General features: G+C 50.0%; 1 pseudogene; it reads left to right on the forward strand.

Moving 5' to 3' along the window:
• The first annotated feature begins 1,077 nt into the window (after nucleotides 1–1,077).
• LOC147689260 (18S ribosomal RNA) lies at nucleotides 1,078–2,185 on the forward strand (annotated as a pseudogene).
• Nucleotides 2,186–19,269: the final 17,084 nt, after the last annotated feature.

Raw genomic sequence — 19,269 nt, forward strand, 5'->3', positions numbered from 1 at the left:
CGGGGAATGGGCTCTGGCGTTCACTGGGGTGTGGGAGCCCATGTCCTGTGACCTGCCGAAGGTCTGCGTGCCCGTCATGGGGTCCATCGGGCCAGGGCAGGCCTCCCCCACTTCGCCTGCATGTCAAGGTGCCTGTGTGCCCAGGGTCTGAGTTCCGTCGGGGGCCCTCCTCACAGTCTTGTGCCCAAAACCCAGCCACGGGCTCTGATGAGTCCCCGGGAAGCAGAGCCCTCATAACCTCCAAGGGCAGGCGGGAGCCGTTCCTTTAAGGCACAGGGAGGGCTGATGGGCGTCCTTCGGGTCTGGCCATCTGGTCGAGCCATTCCCCTCTGCCATTTTGCTGCGCGCAATGCTTTCCAATGGGGCGACCAGATGGCCGGGCTGCCCTGGAAGTTCCAATGAGGGCTTGTTTGCCTCCCCAATCCCAGCCAGGGCTCCGGAAGGTCAGGTGCATCCGTGCCTTGGGTCCCCTCTGTCACTCGGTGCACACAGACAGGGTTTTGTCGTGCCCGGAGAGCCTCCCCCTGCTTGGCTGGGTTCAGGAGCTCTGGCCGGGGCCCCTGAGGGCTCCGGGGAGGGCAGCCTCCCCACCCTAGGCTCTGTACTCGGGCCTGCCATCTGGCAGGGTACCAAGGAGGGGATCCTGCGGGCCCAGATAGGCTTCCCCTGTGCCTCTGGGCCTCAGAACCCTGATGTGGAAGGGTTTGGGTGGCGCCAGGGTCTGGACGCTGCCGTCCGGCAGGTCCGTAGGCCCAGCGCGCCACACCGTCACCCCTCTCCACCCAGCGCATTTCCGCAGTAGCTCGGAACTACCGTTTCGATGGGTGCCTCCAGAATTTGTCACACCTGCGTCTCGCTCAGGCTGCGCCTCAGCCCGCCTCTTTCCTTCCGGGGAGATGGCTGGGCCCGCAATGACTGTGCAACCGAACCTCTCCACCCCTCCAGTGAGCCCTCCGGCCCTGGCGAGCGGGCTCCTTCTCCTAGCAGGCTCCCGAGAGGAAGGGGTGTGCAAAGGTTGTCGGTTGGGGAGACTGGCACGTGGCTTCCAAACCCCACCCTGTCAGCAGGTGCGGCTACCTGGTTGATCCTGCCTGTAGCATATGCTTGTCTCAAAGAATAAGCCATGCACATGTAAGTACACACAGTCGGTACAGTGAAACTATGAATGGCTTATTAAAGCAGTTAAGGATCCTTTGATCACTCCATCTCTTACTTGGATAACTGTGGTAATTCTAGAGCTAATACATGGCGATGAGCCCCGACCTCCCAGGATGCATGCATTTATCAGACCAAGACCAATCTGGGCTTGCCCGGCCGCTTTGGTGACTCTAGATAACCTCGGGCCATTTGTACATCCCTGTGACGGTGACAATACATTCGGATGCCTGCTCTATCAACTTTCAATGGTACTTTCTACCATGGTGAGCACGGGTAACGGGGAATCAGGGTTCGATTCCTAAGAGGCAGCCTGAGAAACGGCTACCACATCCAAGGAAGGCAGCAAGTGCACAAATTATCCACTCCCGACTCGGAGAGGTAGTGACGAAAAATAACAATACAGACTCTTTCGAGGCCCTGTAATTTGAATTGTACACTTTAAATCCTTTAACGAGGATCCATTGGAGGGCAAGTCTGGTGCCAGCAGCTGCAGGAATTTCAGCTCCAATAGCGTATATTAAAGTTGCTGCAGTTAAAAAGCTCGTTGTTGGATCTTGGGATCGAGCCGGCAGTCTGTCGCGAGGCAAACTACTGCCTGTCCCAGCCCCTGCCTCTTGGCGCCCTCTTGATACTCTTGACTGAGTGTCCTGGGGGTCCAAAGCTTTTACTTTGAAAAAATGTGAGTGTTCAAAGCAGGCCGGTCACCTGAATACTTCAGCTAGGAGTAATGGAATAGGACTCCGGTTCTATTTTGTTTGTTTTCAGAACTGGTGCCATGATTAAGAGGAACGGCCGGGGGCATTCATATTGTGCTGCTAGAGGTGAAATTCTTAGACCGGCATAAGATGAACCAAAGCAAAAGCATTTGCTAAGAATGTTTTCATTAATCAAGAACGAAAGTCTGAGGTTCAAAGACGATCAGATACCATCGTAGTTCCGACCATAAACAATGCCGACTAGCGATTAAGTGGCATTATTCCCATGACACGCTTAGCAGGTCCTAGGAAACCAAAGTCTTTGGGTTCCGGGGGGAGTATGGTTGCAAAGCTGGAACTTAAAGGAATTGATGGAAGGGCACCACCAGGAGTAGAGCCTGTGGCTTAATTTGACTCAACACCAGAAACCTCTCCTGGCCCGGATACAGAAAAATTTGACAGATTGATAGCTCTTTCTCGATTCTGTGAGTGGTGGTGCATGGCCGTTCTGAGTTGGTGGAGCGATTTGTCTAGTTAATTTCGATAACGAATGAGACTCCTCCATGCTAACTAATTACACGACCCCCAGGGGTCGACGCCCAACTTCTTAAAGGGGGGAGACGCTAGGGGGCGCACAGCGGAATGCCTGTGTGATTCACAGCTCTGCCGGGCGACCACCAACGATGTGATCTGTCCCCGCTACAGACCCCACCATCTCGCCTACCGAACGGTTCCCCATGCGTGCGAAGGTCCAGTGCATCTGCAGGCGTGAAATTGACTGCCTACCCCCCGCAGAAGAGGCGATAATCAGCGGCGATCCAGAAGAGACGCGGCACGCCTGACAAGATGGCGGACTGCCGGGTCGCCGACTGGCGCGAAATCACAGTGGCCGGATGATTTACGGGTGGCGTGCGGCTGTGATACGGACTGGGAGCGGGTAAGACACGTCCTTCGTGACTGCGGACTGTGTTCTCAGACACACTGGAGCGCAGAAGCTAACGCATACTTAATACGCTGCTCCCGACCACACAGTCGACAAAATGGCGGCGCCCACAGAGCCAGCGTTGATGCCTGCACCCTAGCGAGACTGGAAGCGCCCGCAGGCTAGCCGTGGAGCCCAGCCTGCCCCGCATGCTACACTGAGGGAAATCGAGTCGCCGGCGCTCTGAAAACGGCTGCCCACCACCACGAAGTCTTGCGCGGCAGTACACCAACGCACAGGAAGCATGGCGGAGCAGCATGGAACGGCGAAAACTCACGGCTGTACCCGCGCTTGTGATTATAATCCCTCGTCCCTGTGTGGAAGGTGAGGAGAAAGGGGGACCATCTCCACTACGAATATTGCTTATATTTGGCCACCTGCAGTGGCTACCCCCCTCCTAACCCCCAGTTGCTCTACAGGGTGGACTCTCGACTCTCGGTTACTGGTGGGATGCCTGGGGAAATAACGACCTCCTCCAGACAACACACTGAAACATTGTGGTGTTGCGGACGCGCTTGGACCGAACGGCTCGAGGCATCTGACATCTACACATGCGCATAGCCACCATCGGCGTCCTCCACCCCCGGGGACACCACGGCGGCAGCAGCAAGAACCACGAGGGCATCGGGCCCCGCTTCCAGAACAACTACACCTCAGGCTGGGGCAATGGGTAAGCCAGACAGACAACAGCCAAAGCTCTCGTTCGACAACAGGAAAACCAACAAAACCTCAGAGGACATGGCGGACGCCAGTGGCGCAACCGAACCGACGCCAAATAGCAACATGGAGAAAATATTACTAGCCATCCAGGCGAATTTACAAGACATTAACGGCAAACTGGATAACCTAACATGTAGAATGGATGGTATGGCTGCAAGACAAGAGAAGCACGGTGAGCGCCTGGACGAAGCCAAAACGCGCATATCAGCCATTGAGGACGAAGCGCGCACTTCAACCGCCAAGTGTACTGGTATGGAACGCATCCTGGAGGTGATTAAGGCGAAGGAGGAGGACTTGGAAGCACGCTCGAGGCGCAATAATGTGCGCATTACAGGTTTACCGGAGACGACCAACACCGGGCGTATGGAGCTATACGTTGAAAACCTATGCAAAGATCTCTTGGTGCAGAAGCGTTGTCGCCAGTATTTATTGTAGAACGGGCCCACAGATCACTAGCGCCTCGACCGCCTCCTGGAGCAACGCCGAGACCTATAGTGGCGAGAATACTCAATTATCGCGACAGGGACACCATCCTCAGGCTGGCGCGTGAAAAAGGAAAAATCACTCACCAAGGTAACTCCCTAGAATTTTATCCGGACCATACTGTTGCGGTTCAGCAGGCCAGAAAAGAATACACGGCCGTCAAGGCGAAACTAAGTGATCTCAACATCAGCTATTCCATGCTGTATCCTGCCAGGCTCCGCGTTACGTGGAAAGAAAAGGCGATTGTGCTGCCCTCACCCAAAGCGGCCCAGGACTTCGTTAAAAAGGTGCTACGGGACGGTAGATCGAATGTACAGGAGGGTCAGCACCAAGACTCGGACTAAAGACACCGGTAAGACCCACCAACACTTAGCGGTAAGACTCTCTATGGTTGTGAATTGACTGAGCACGATCCTGTGGATCACTTCTGGCAGTAGACTTTGGCTGATGTATGGTTGAGGGTGTGACGAACTAATTATCACGTCAAAACATTGTATGCCCGAGGCGGCGGCCCGGATCACTCCCATTGACTCTTCATACAATTGCAGATATGTAGCCTGGGGGTGCTTAACGGGTAGCCATACTCTGTATTCTAACACGCATTGTCCTGTTGCTACAGACCGAAAACACTGATACCGAGCACGCCACTCTGTTATTCATCAGTGGTCTCCTCATTGAACAGTATGGTTACACGGTGTCCTCGGTGGCCCTTCCTCATCCAGCTCACGGCGCCTTAACAATGGGTTATGGACGGCACAGGTACTTAACCTCTTCGCCGCTAATGACAAGGGTAACTCGTCAATGGAAATTCAATGAAAAGTAAAATATTGCCTTAGCAGCCAAGTGGTTAACTGTGGAAGGTTCCAGAAATATGCTACCGTGTTACACGAACTGTATCAACGCACATGTGAACCCATGAATGTATGTTGCTTTATATTTAAGGTGCGCTTGGTTCTATGGGGACGATGGGCTGTATGTTCTGGACGCGGCAGAGCAGCCTGATTTTTCTGTTGGAACAAACTACGGTATGGGGGGCGGTCTGGATGACCGCTGTTGAACTGAACTTTGCGCTATGTCACTGTTGCCACTGGCGGGTTGGGGGGTGGCGGGTACACAGACACGTAAAACTGCATTTGTGACAGCTCTTGAAAGTGTCGCCCACACCGATGCATCGGGTGCAGAGTTGTGCTCCTTGCGGACCTCCACAAGGGTAATACCCAACACAGGTTCCACAGTATGGGTACTGGTTTGTTTGGTTCAGGTTTGTGGGATTTGTCTTCAAAGGGAATATGGGTTTGGCATGTTGGGGTTGCTGGAGTGGGTGGGATGGGGGTATTTGGGGGTTTTGATTGTTTAGAAAGACCACGAACATTGAAATTGGACATGATACTGAGTTCTCCCTGGCAGAGGACTGCTGACGCTAATGTATGTACTCACGATACAATGGGTTCAGAATTCACCTCTGATTGTTGTTTGCATATGGATGGATCACTACGGCCTATTAGATGACTCAGGGTTCAGGACATACGGGTAGAACACATTTGAACTTCCTCACTTGGAACATTAGGGGCTTCGCCCAACTATAGAAAATCAGGCAGATTTTTGCGTGTCTCACCAGATGGGATATAGATATTGCACTATTGCAGGAATCCCATCTTGCACCCAACACACACCCACATCTGGGGACACGGTGGGCGGAATCGACCTATATGGCTTCCTATTCCTCTTATTCCCGGGGAGTACTCATATTGATGCGGAAAGGAGTAAATTTCAAATCGCATCATATTGTACAGGATCCAAATGGCAGATATGTGATAGTTTCAGGTACTCTGCGGGGCCAACACATAACACTCCTTAACTTCTATGGTCCTAATACGGATGAACCAGAGTTTTTCCGTGAGATATGGGGCCACTTACAACCACTCACAAACACGCATATAATATGTGGAGGAGATTGGAACGTAACATTTGTGGACGGGCTAGATCCCTCCTCCAATTCTTCTGAACAGCATAAGCAAGCACGGACAATGGTAGGACATATGTTGAAAGATTTGTCATTAACAGATATTTGGAGAAATAGATATGCTAACGAGCCAGGGGCTACCCACATCTCAGCATCTCATGGCAGCTGGTCTCGCCTGGACTACTGGTTAGGCATGAACGATATTGCCCTGTGGGTAAAGGGGGTGCAGGTGTTGCCACGCACATTGTCAGACCACAACCCCGTCTTGCTACAGCTCAGTATACCACGATACACACCGCCTCCATTTCAGTGGAGGCTCAATTCGCAAGCCCTATCCGATTCTATTTACACAGATACATTAACAAAGGCAATCAGGGAATATTTCCAAATCAACTCACCAGTTGTTGAGGATCCGGGCCTATTGTGGGAAGCCTTCAAGGCCACGACAAGGGGTGTATGCATTAGCACCACTATAGGGCTTTTGAAAGACATCAGACGCCAGATCCAGTGCTGCGAGACTCACATAAGGGATATAGAACTGGCTTTTGAAAACACGCAAGATGTTTCACTGTTGGCAGAACTACGCGACTTGCATACTGAACATAACGATTTTATGGCTGCTGAAATCAAGTATTTAGATCGCAAACACATTGCTAGGAACTTTGGGGAAGGAGGCAGACCTGGGGGGCCGCTGGCGAGGAAGATATGCGAGGGGAGGGGTCACTCGGCCATACTGCGAGTTAAATCAAAGGATGGCCAGTTACAGACACAATCTGCAGACATCCTACATAACTTTGTAGACTCCTTCAGCACACTCTACAAATCACAACCCACAACACCGGCGGATGAGATTTTTAATTACCTGCTGGATATAGCAATTGGATGGCTGTCGGATGAACAGAGGGAACATTTAGCAATGCCCATTACAGTGGAGGAGGTGACTGCAGTGATTAAGTCACTACCTAATGGCTAGGCACCGGGCCCCGACGGGTACACTAATGAATTCTACAAACACTTTTCCGACATTCTTGCGCCTTACATGGTAGACATGTTTGGCACCTCCTTCGAGAAATCCATCCTTCCGCCTACTCTCCGTGAGGCATTAGTTATTGCCCTCTTAAAACCGTCCAAAGACCCCGAGGAGTGCGACTCCTACAGGCCCTTATCGCTCATTAATGTGGACTCAAAAATCCTCGAGAAACTACTTGCAGTCCGCCTATACCCTCTGATGACACATCTGGTTCTTCCAGATCAGACTGGATTTATCCCCACAAGATCAACTTCCCACAATACAAGATCCCTATTTGCTCTGTCCCACTACCTCCAGCCCTCCGTTAAAGCCGTGGCGGTCATGCTTGACGCCGCCAAGGCGTTTGACTCCATTGAATGGAGTTATATGATTGCTATTTTACACAGTATGGGCTTTCCCAAACGTTTTGTCCAATGGGTCTCCCTGCTGTACACTCAACCATGCGCCAGAGTCCGTATCAATTGTTACGTCTCTGCACCCTTTAACGTGGAACGTGGTACCAGACAAGGGTGCCCCCTTCTCCCTTACTTTTCGCGTTAGCGCTAGAGCCCATGGCCTGCATAGTGAGGCAAAACTACAAAACATCCGCTTTGCAATTTACGGCCAGACCACTGCACATATCTCTGTACGCAGATGATATGCTGCTATATGTACGCGATCCTGACATTCATCTGAATAATTGCTCAGAGAATACATTAGATTCAGGGGCCATTCAGGACTGGCAATCAACTGGTCCAAATCTTCTATAATACCCTTAACGGATTCTACCATTCCCTTTGACATCGACTATCCGCTGGAATGGCAAAAGGATCCCGTTCGCTATCTAGGGGTCATGTACCATAGGGATCCAGAGGAAGTCATACGTGCTAACTATGGGGTAGTGATATCCAAGCTGGAAGACAAAGTCCCGCGCTGGATCCACTTGCCGCTATCACTGGCGGATAGGATAGCAATAGTAAAAATGAATATCTTACCTAAACTACTGTACCTTTTTAACAATCTTCCCATCACACCCTCCGGGGAAATATTCTGCCGCATTAAGTCGCTAGTACTGACACTGATATGGGCTGGCAAACAAGCCCGTATAGATCTCCAGACATTGACACTCCCATATATACAAGGCAGTTTTGGAGTACCGGATTTCCTCCTATATTACCTTTGTGCCCAAGCGCAGTATGCAGCTTATTGGTATCATGAGATACCATATCTCACTCACACAGCCATAGAAGAGGGAGACGCGGATCCTGTCCCCCTGTCAGCGATCGTCTCACATGCTAGACCACCACTGCATGCGAAAGACATTAACACCATAGATACCACAGTGAAAGCCTGGCGTAAACTTGGACAATTGGCCCACAAGCTCCCGTTATATGCGCCAGCAATGCCCTTACATCACCATCACGCGCTGTCAGTCACTAGTGAGAAGGTAGGCATGTCTCTCCTGCGGAGAGCTGGCATAGATAGGATGGGGGACCTGTTTCAAGAGGGCGCATTCCTGGACATCGAACACTTAACATATATTCAAAACAAGACCCCCATGTTCCGCTTCACGTATTATAGATTGACACGCGCACTGAAAGAACACTATCCATCATTTCCTGTGGAACCGGATTGCTTGGCGCCACTACAGCTAATTCTTACCACACAGGACTTATCACACTTGGTGTCTAGATTATACGCAGCAGCACAGTCCGAGATAGCACGACCCGCTGCAAAGGCTAAGGCACCGTGGGACTCAGAGCTAGAGAATCCGTTATCAGATGAGGACTGGCAACGAACCTGTGCATTGACACAAATACTCACACCTAATAGGAACCTGAGAATTATACACTACAAATTCATCCATCAGGCATACTATACCCCTAAAAAACTACTTAAATTCGGACTTCAAGACGAGGATAGATGCAAAAGATGTAACAGGGAAGGTGCAGACTTTACACATCTAGCTTGGTACTGCGCCAAGATATCAGATTACTGGGTAGACGTTACCTCCACGCTCACTATCATGCTAGAGGAGGAGGTGGAATGCACAATACAAACCTGTCTCCTTGGTATTGTCCCACAATTTCGTGCACTAAAGCGTAAGTTCTGTGTTATATCTTTATTACTGGCTAAGCGACAGGTTGCACAGTGCTGGCATAGTCGAAAGGTACCCAAGAAATCCTCATGGCTACATGACATGTCCGTCTGTAGAGATAAACTGATGACATACGAGGAGAACCTTCCTGCAAAATCTAGGCCCAAGGATTATTGGTGCTTCCTAACAGACTATGTCAACTCACTGGAGGTGGACGCAGAAGTGTGAACTACTTGCCGGTACGTTCAAGGGTGTTAATAAATTATGTACAGGCTGAACACGTCTATTTAATAGTCCTGAGGGGAGAACCAGGTCCGTTATGATGATCGCAAATTCCAATGTAGATGGTTTCGATGTCAGGTCTTTAAGTTGAGTTCTTTCACTGTTCCTATTTAAAAAATTACAAAATGTAAGACTCATGTTAAGGTGCTAACTGCGAGATGTATAGAGGTTGGGCAGAGGGGCGGTTTCAACTGTTTGATGAGACTGATCTTATTATTATTGTTGTTTGTTTACTGTCTGCTCATAATTTGCAAGCCGGCCCCCGGGTTGCAGGCTCGCGGCTGTGTAAAAATGACTGTTGTTAATAAAGGTCTTACACAAAAAAAAACGTCTTAAAGGGACAACTGGCGCCAACCACACGCGATCGAGCAATAACAGGTCTGTGATGCCCTTAGATGGCCGGGGTTTGCAACGCGCCACACTGAATGGATCAGTGTGGGTCTACCCTTCGCCGACAGGTGCGGGTAACCCGCTGAACCACGTTCGTGATAGGCATTGGGGATTGCAATAATTTCCCATTAACAAGGAAGTCCCAGTAAGTGTGGGTCATAAGCTCACGTTGATTAAGTCCCTGCCCTTTGTACACATCACCGGTCACTACTACTATTTGGATGGTTTAGTGAGGGCCCCGGATCGGCCCGCCAGGGTCGGCAACGGCCCTGGTGGAGCGCCGAGAAGACGATCAAACTTGACTATCTAGAGGAAGTAAAAGTCGTAACAAGGGTTCCGTAGGTGAACCTGCAGGAGGATCATTAACGGTGGAGCGGCCCGAGCAACCGACAGCCCAAAGCTCTCGGCCACCTCCTGCAAGCAATCTGTAGGCACAGGGCCCGTCCCTGCCCTGGCGCGCCCCTTGCCAGCGGAGCGCCCATGGCCGCATGGGGTGCTTGGGTGAGGGTACAAAACAAGAATTGTTAATGGGAGAGGCACACCAGAAATAAATACATATGAGTTTGCTTTTCAATGCGTGCTGCGGAGGTTAGCGCAAAGCCCAAATTGCGCCAGTCACTGATAAATAATACAATCAAGCGGAACCGCTTGCCCTCTGCGCACTGTTGCTGATCCAAGTTGGATATACAAATATTTATAAATTGTATCCCATAGTTTAATAAAGAAATATGAAAGAAGAAATTATTCAGTCAATTCATTTTTACTGAAATGTAGTTCATCAGAACATTATTATATATCATAATATTCCTTGCTGCTCAAGGATACAACGTTTTTATAAACAGTTCCATTTTATCTCACAAGATGCCCATGCCCAATGCATTTCGGGCCACACGGCCCTTCCGTCAGGGGCTGTACCTGAAAAACATAAAAAATATACGTACTTTAACCACATTGAAAGACCTCCAACTTCAAAGTTTGCAGTTGACTACAGCAGTGTATATTAAAGCACATTGTATCTAAAAGTATTTAGCAAATAAACATTGTAAATGAAAACAGTTTGATCATCCTAAGTACTAGGAAAGAAAACATATAACATCATGTTTACATAATATTGCGCATTGTTCGTAGAACTAACTCACTTGTGTGGTTAGAAACGACACAGAGAAATTATGTGTGGAATCCTGTGGGTTCCCGGACATGAATGGATTGGCGCGCCGGTGTTCTAAAGGTGAATATAAACAGACCCAAAATTACCAATGTATCCGGTTACGTAATCGAGCATTTACACAATATTGTGAGGGTCCCATCCCCGGCCGTCGTCGGCGCTAAGAGCCATGGGGCTAGGCCACGATGAGTAGGATGGCCGCGGGGGTACACACGGAAGCCTGGGGAGAGGGCACGGGTGGGGCTGCCGCAGGTGCAGATCTTGGTGGTAGGAGCAAATATTCAAATGAGAACTTTGAAGGGCAAAGTGGAGAACGGTTTGATGTGAACAGCAGTTGAACATGGGTCAATCGGTCCTAAGAGATGGGCGAGCGCCGTTCGGAAGGGACGGGCATTGGGTTCCGTTGCCTTTGGCCGATTGAAAGGGATTCGGGTTCAGATCCCCAAATCCAGAGTGGCAAAGATCGGTGACCTCGCGGCATCCAGTGCAGTAACACAAATGATCCAGGAGAAGCAGGCCGGAGCCTAGGCGAGAGTTCTCTTTTCTTTGTGAAGGGCAGGGCGCACTGGAATGGGTTCACCCCGAGAGAGGGGCCCGAGCCTTGGAAAGCATTGCGGTTCCAGCGGCGTCCGGTGAGCTCTCATTGGTCCTTTAAAATCTGGGGGAGATGGTGTAAATCTCGTGCCAGGCCGTACCCCTATCCGCAGCAGGTTTCCAAGGTAAACAGCCGCTGGCAAATTGGAACAATGTAGGTAAGGGAAGTCGGCAAGTCAGATCCGTAACTTCAGGATAAGGATTGGCTCTAAGAGCTGGGTCGGTCGGGCTGGGGCAGAAAGCAAGGCTGTGGAGCGCCCCACCTGTGGTGGTCCCCTCTCCCCATGCCCCCTCCCCGTGGGGCATGGGGAGGGGGACCTGATTCTGGGTCAGGGTTTCGTAGGTAGCAGAGCAGCTACCTAGCTGTGATCTATTGAAAGTCATCCTCTGAGCCAAGCTTTTGTCTCTCTGTGCATGGGCACCCGCAAACACCCTCCTCCACCACACCCGGGGTGGGTCCCTCTGCCGCCGGAGGGAGGGGTGCAGAGGAGGCGATGCAAGCCTGTGGGAGGCTGCCTCCACCACGTGCCCTACGGCACAGGGGCCTCCCCTCCCACCCCTGCCCCACTGGGGTGCGGGGATGGGGGCCACCTTCCCTTGTGGGTCAGCAGGGTGACCAGATGGCCTGGGCTGGCTGCCCCCCTTCCCACTGTTCCCACGAAAATTGAGCAGGGAAGCAAGCAGTCCCAGGGATGGAACCACCCAAGCAGCGGCCTCGGAGCACCTGGCCACCCTTGCCATCGTCGAACTGCAAGGGCGACTGGTTCCGGCTGTCTCAGGACATCTGAGTCCTGGGTCGTCCCGGGCCATCTGTTCGCTTGCTGCATGACCAGATGGCCCTGCGAGCTGGGCAACCAGATAGCCCTGTGGCCCGGTTGACCAGATGGCCCTGCAGGCTGGGTGACCAGATGGCCCTGCGGGCTGGGTGACCACATGGCCGGCCTGCTGGGCTACCTCCAACTTTTGTCCTTTCCCGGGGTTCTGTAAGCCCCCACTATGTGGGAGCTAAATAGTCGAGGAAAATGGGCTCCCACTGCAAGCTGGCAAGGAGAGGACGTGGCCTGGGCTTAACCCTCCTTGGTTCCTGCTCCCTGGGCTCCGGGAAGGTGGAAGGCACACCCGCATGAGTCAGCAACCTGCACCCAAGGGTCTGGGTATGAGGGGTGACAGTCAGTAGCCAGGGCAGGGCAGCTGCAGAGTCAGGAGGATTGCCTAGCTCCCTGCTGTCTCCGGGGCAAGGAGCGGCAGGAGGCCAACCCTCCGGGGCAAGGAGTGGCAGGAGGCCAGTCCTGCATAAAGGGGGGCTGAGCCGGAGCTGGAACCACTGAGAGCTTGGAGAAGCCCTGAGCAGGGGACGCCTAGGCACGGACTGGAATGGCAGCGACTTGCGGATGTCCAGCACCACCCAGGAGGTCCACCGGGGCCTGGGGAGGCTCTCCCGAGCCTGGCTGGGTTTGGTAGCAGGCACCAGGCCCGGGGCTTGAGCTCCGATCGGCAGGCCCTGGGTTCAGGAGCCACTCAGTCCTGCAAGCCAGCCGAGGGTCCAGGTCCTGGTGACGGGGGTCCATTGGGACCCAGGGAGGCTCTCCCCTGCCTGGCTGGGTTCAGAAGCTGGGACCGGGCCCTTGGCTTGAGCTCTGTCTGGCTGGCCCTGGGGTGCGGGAGCCTCCCCATCCTGCAAGCCAGCAGAGGGTCCGGGTGCTGGGGACGGGGAGGGGGGGTCCATGGTGGCCTGGGGAAGCTCTCCGCAGCCTGGTTAGGGTTTGGAAGCTGGGACCGGGGCTTGATCTCTGTCCGGCAGGTCCTGGGGTGTGTCAGCCCCCGTCCTGCAAGCCAGCCGAGGGTCCGGGCGCTGGGGGCGGGGGGCCCGGGGAGGCTATCCCCGGCCTGGCTAGGGTTTGGAAGCTGGGACTGAGCCCAGGGCTTGAGCTCCATCTGGCCGGCCCGGGTTGCAGGAGCCCCCATCCTGCAAGCCAGCCGAGGGTCTGGGCGCTGGGGACGGGAGTCCTTCGGGCCAGGGGAGGCTCTCCCTGGCCTGGCTAGGGTTTGGAAGCTGGGACTGGGCCCGGGGCTTGAGATCCGTCCTCCGGGTCCCCGGGTTGCGGGTGTCCCCTGTCCTGAAAGCCAGCGAGGGTCCGAGCACTGGGGATGGGGGTCCCATCTGGGCCTGGGGAGGCTCTCTCCAGCCTCAGGAGAAGGAAAAGAGCGAGAACTTGACAACGACACAATCACACAAAGCACTTTCTTTAGCTCCCACAACACAGCCGTCCTCATCTGGATCCAGACACACCCCCTCGCCCAGACAGAGATACTGAGGGGCGGATTTACAAGAAAGTCACGCATCTGTGGAGATGAGTCACTTTTCCTGCGCCACTCTGAAAAACCCTTACGCGCCATGGATGCGCCGTATTTACAATACAGTGCACTATGGCACAAGGATTGACGGATGCACCAGAAATTCTGACGCATGTGTTCGGGCAAAAGTCATGCATTGCTGGAGTCGTGCTGCAAGCACGATGCAACTCCAGCAGTGCATTTTGAGGCCTATTCCCTCTACACTGCGTCACCTCCTTGCTTCAAGGAGTCGTAAGGTTTTGACGCAGTGGCGTCCAAGAAGATACGCATGAAATCTGTAGATTTCATGATGTCACTTTTACGAGGCTATCCTGCGTGGGAATGCCCACCTTGTGTACATTATACCTGACGCAGGTATAATGTGAAGCAGGGCTTCACAATGTGACACATCACCCTAGATGCGTCACGTTGTAAATTGGCCGTATTTTTTACGCCACCACTGCGTCACAAAGGTGACAGAATGCGGCGCAAAAGTGTCACAAAGGGCTTGTAAATCTGTCCCTGAATAACTTATGAATAGAATGGATAATACTGCTCAGCAAATCACCCTTTTCCACACGCCTTCTCCAAATCACAGATACACTGAGTTCCATTGAAAGAACAATACAATTCTACTTTCAAACCAATGCTTCAAGTATCTGTGCTGGATCTCATCCAAAATCTACCCTGAGCAACAACAAAGATCCCCGGACGATTAGATGTTCCCATTCCTTATCAGAGAAAGACAATAATGATCTGATTTTATCTGGTTCCGGCTCATAATCTCATCATCAGTCAATCTCCGTCTCTCTCTATCTTTCTCTCTCTCTCTCTTCCTTTCTTTCTCTCTCTCTTGCTCTCTCTGTCTTTCTCTCTCCTACTCTCTCTCTCCTTCTCTCTGTCTGTCTCTTTCTTCCTCTTTCTCTGTCTCTCCCTCTCTCTATCTCTCTCTTTCTTCCTTTCTTTCTCTATCTCTCTGAAATATCCAATTCATCATGAACAGAGATCATCATACACTATATTATAGTTATTTGTATAGCGCTTATTACCACTAACAAGAGTGTTGAGGCGCTTTACATATGAGGAACACACTACCCCATGGGAACCCAGAGTTAGTGGTTTAGTCAAGAGTATGTTGGCAGTTGAAGCATGCTTGTATTCAGTGTCATGTAGTTAGTAAACTTTGCATGCAGTTTGCTGTTCAGGCTTCCCTGTTAATAATAAAGGAATGTAAATTATGAAAGCATTGAGAGAGATTAGGATGGTTATGTGTTCAGTGAGTTGGCATAAGTAGCTTATGTCTGCCCAAGACTACATGGATTAGCCTTTGTAAGTAGTATAAAGTTTATGCTTATTGACAGTTAATCTTCTAGCTTGCAGGATTAAGCAAGATTACTTAGTACGGGTCCTGCATTTTTTCTTTAGTCCCTTCAAGGGCAAAATAGCTGATGTCACTGTTCACCTGGATTCCTGATGGCTGACGATGCTTCTCTATGGATGAAGACCATGTTCTGATACGTAGTTTGGAAGTGGCCCGAGTAAAAGCTTGAGCATATCATGGTGTCAGTTTTCTAATGAAAAGTGGCTGTAAGATGTGCAGGTAGGGAAGGGAGTCCGACCTTATTATTCTTCTGAATTTTAGATGATTCGCTATAATTTAAATCTTTGCTGTGAACTACTTCTTATACTAAATACAATAGAGCCACCCAATAAGCCCCTCGAGACTGGGTATAATCAATAACAAAATCACATTGTCCCCAGAAATTAATCAGACATCTCATCACGTAATAGTGCCACTCAACAAGCTAATGTTCGCTTGGCCGGTAAAGCTAGACTTTACCGGCCATACACCGCCCTCGGTCTCACAAGTTGGGCGTTTTTCAGACCAAGTGAGGCTGGTTTATTCATCAAGCAAACATTGGCTTGTTGAGCGGGACTATTACGTGATAAGATGTCTGATTAATTTCTGGACATACTGGCTGTGAAATACTTAAACATAGGATAAGTCTTTCTTTTCGTAAGCATTCCAATGTAAATGTGCAACTTTTTCGTCCTGAAGATGGTCCCAAGGATCGTTTAGACCAACGGGGGACCGAAACGTCGATGCCTAGCACCATTTTGTTTATATGTTCGATTTCACAGATTATAAATGTGATGTGTTTAATTTTGATTAACATGGTGTTTTGATTATCCATAGTTTAGGCAAAAGGTGTTTCTAATACTACTGCTGATTAATGTATGAACTGTAGTAGTATGTTTGTTGCCAGGAATTAAGTGAGAGAATTGTGAGTGTAATAAATTATACTTTTTTTATACAATCTGGTATTTCTGCATACATTTTCCTGTATCAATAGATCAATGATCATGAATGTGACAATATTAAATTTTACAAATGTATTGTAAATGTTTCCTCTAGGGACAATGGGATTTTGTCAGTGAACTACATCTTGTCAGGTGGCACACAGGACAGTGAAAAATATACTTATTTCCCAGACCCACACACAGCCTCAGTCACTAGAGAAACAATCAGGCACACTTCCGGGTCAACAAGGCAAACAGGCATTTCAACCCTACCTGTGTAGGTATCCTTTTCCAGCATTAGCGGTTGTTAATCCCTTGCGTGCTTCAGACGGCCCCGACCATCTGACTTCACGGTGGGCATGTGCGGAGGACGGCCGGGGGCCGTCTGAACCCTGCCCTCTCATTAATTCACCCGCACCGCAGGGGAATGTGCGTATCGCACAAGGGGTTAACTCTTTGCAATTGTCTACAGCTTGTTTCATCCCTTCACCTTTGTTGTTTTTTACCTGGTTTGGTTCCCTTCAGTCCTCCAGTTCCCCTACCTACTGCATTCGATGTCCTGCCTTTTTACCCTTGGTCAGTTTGTCTCCCTGTCCAGGCCTTCTCTGTCCCGGTGTAGCATAGCCATGCCATCTTTGACTCTTGTGCAGGTTCTGCTGTACTCCTGGGTCTAGATAGAGCTTCCACTCTGTTTGCACTGGATATGCCCTGCAATTTGTTACACTTTAGTCTAATTCCTGTCTTATTGTGTCGACCTCAAAGCAATTAATTATGTCCTCATATAGGTAGGTGAAGACCTGACCGTTCACAGGTTGGCCCTGAGATGATGTCAAGTGCTTTCTGGGTTTTCAGAACACCAGCCAGAAGGGGTTTGTCTCTCTGTCTCCCTGCTTATTTCTTTTTTCTCCTTAGAGTATTTATTAACATCCTTGTCCCAGGATTGTCTTTCTCCTTCATAATTTCGAGATTCTCTGTTTGTGGGAGTTTGCAAGACCCAAATAAAATGAAGTCTGAGGCCAATAACCTGCAGGCAGGCACAAACCATAAGTTACAAGATGATCTTGAAGTCGTTCTGCAAAAGCATGCAACTCTCCAAGAAAAACTAGATAAGGTGATCACCCCTTCCAGTACATCCCAGTGAGGAGGACTGAATGCCGCTACTTCTTCCGATACCTCCCCGGATACTGAAGGGATACTAAGAAGTTAGTTTGGAGCAGCACCTTATGTGTCCACAAATTTAATGCAATCTACATAAAATACACTGGCGATCCATATGGCTTCCAAGCGTTTATGGCTCATTGTAATTTGCAATTTATTGCAAAGCCTCAGGAATTTGTAATGGATCAGTTTAAGTTAACGTTTATGGTATCTTTCTTAAGCAAGGACGCTTAGTTTTAAAACAACTCCCTCCACTGCTGAGCTTTGGAACATTTGTGCAGCTCTTGATGGTTATTTTCAGAAAAAGACAAATGAAGGCCACCACATAGTCGTCCTAATGAATAATGTTCAACAATGGGCACAGTGGATACCAATAGCCGAGTTTTTATGTAAGAACACACTGTAAACCTCATTAGTATAGTCTGGTTTCTGTTCCTCTGGGTTCTACTCTCACACTTGGCCACCAATGTTTTCTCCTTCTCAAGATCCATCAGTACATACTCTCATACAGGAGACAAACAGTGTTGGAAATGACCAGCTTTTACGTGGTATTCCCCAGATGTATTTGCCTTCTTTAATGACACCCATTTTTGTTGACAAGACTCTGCACATTCTACTCCTGTTTACTAGTGGTGAATTGCTTCTGATCTCCCTTTCAGGCATGGTAAAATTGGCATAAACCTAATTGCCATATTTAATGTACTTATTATTATCTAGCATATGGCACTACATGTACCCAGGGTCTGTAAGTTAAATGCTACCAGTGGGCTGCAGCACTCTTGTGTCATGCACTAAAATTGCAAGGGCTTGTCTGGAGACATGTTTTACAATTCAAACTGTGTGTGCAGTTCTAAACTACAATTTAAACATTTTGCCAGGACTAAACTTCCATATTTAGTACATACAGATCACCTATTAGCCAGGATCTAAATGCCCATAGGGCAGGGTGCATAGTATTTCAAAAGTAGGACATGTCTATTAAAATATTTTTCTTGTACTGGCATTGAAAAACCTAAATAACTGTGGGGCAAGGCTGGCCCTCCCACAGAAAAACACTTGGTTACTCTATAACAACTTATAGTGTTTACTTTCAGTTTGGGGGTTGCCTGAAAGCTGATTCAAAGGCTTGTTTTAATTGTAATTTAAAATCCAAAGTAATGGTAATGTTGGATTTTATATTACTATTTTAAATATGACACTTTTAGAAAGTTGTAATTTTCCTGTCTAAACCTGAAAGGCTTTCCTGCCAGTGTCCAGTGTCACTTGACCCTTGATGGTTCCCCTGGACCGCTATGTATATTGCTCCCAGACAGTATACAAAGAGCCCTGTGAGTGGGGAGGGAACACCTCCCTCAACAGGATGGCCTAGTGGGCTGTGCCCAGCCCTTTCCAGAGCTTCCAAGTATGCCTTCCTTGTCACTGGCCGATGAAGCTCACACCTTGGTTTTTCTCCCCTTTGTCTCTCTAGACAGCCTGGCACCAAATCCAGTGGGGATAGGCGAACTGACCAGAGCTGGTGTATAGGGTGGACAAAGGCTTACTCTCCACTCACAAGCTGGCACTGGACATAAAAGTAAACCCCACAGCCCCCCCCCCTCCGAAGAAGACTGCTGGAGCTGCAGAGATTCAGAAGGACTGCCCTGCTGTCTGAAAAACTTAAGGAAGACTGGGCCTGTTTGCTCTGAACCAATGACCCTAGAAGTGAATACAAGGGTCGGTAGGCTGGATGCCTCTTTGAGTTACAAGGACACAACAAGCTTCCAGAGGCCTCTCTCCCTGCAAAATGTCCAACTGACCAGTTTCAGCTGGACCTGCCATGGACCCTAAGTGGTCCCCTTAGGTCCTGGACCCTTGGCCAGTGTTAGTGTGCATTCCTCCTAACCCAAATTTAAAAGTTAAGCCTAAGAAAGTTTTATCAACTTTTTCTTCAAAGAACC

The sequence above is a fragment of the Lissotriton vulgaris genome, chromosome 10, assembly GCF_964263255.1.
Source record: "Lissotriton vulgaris chromosome 10, aLisVul1.2, whole genome shotgun sequence".
In the NCBI taxonomy this organism is placed as follows: domain Eukaryota; kingdom Metazoa; phylum Chordata; class Amphibia; order Caudata; family Salamandridae; genus Lissotriton; species Lissotriton vulgaris.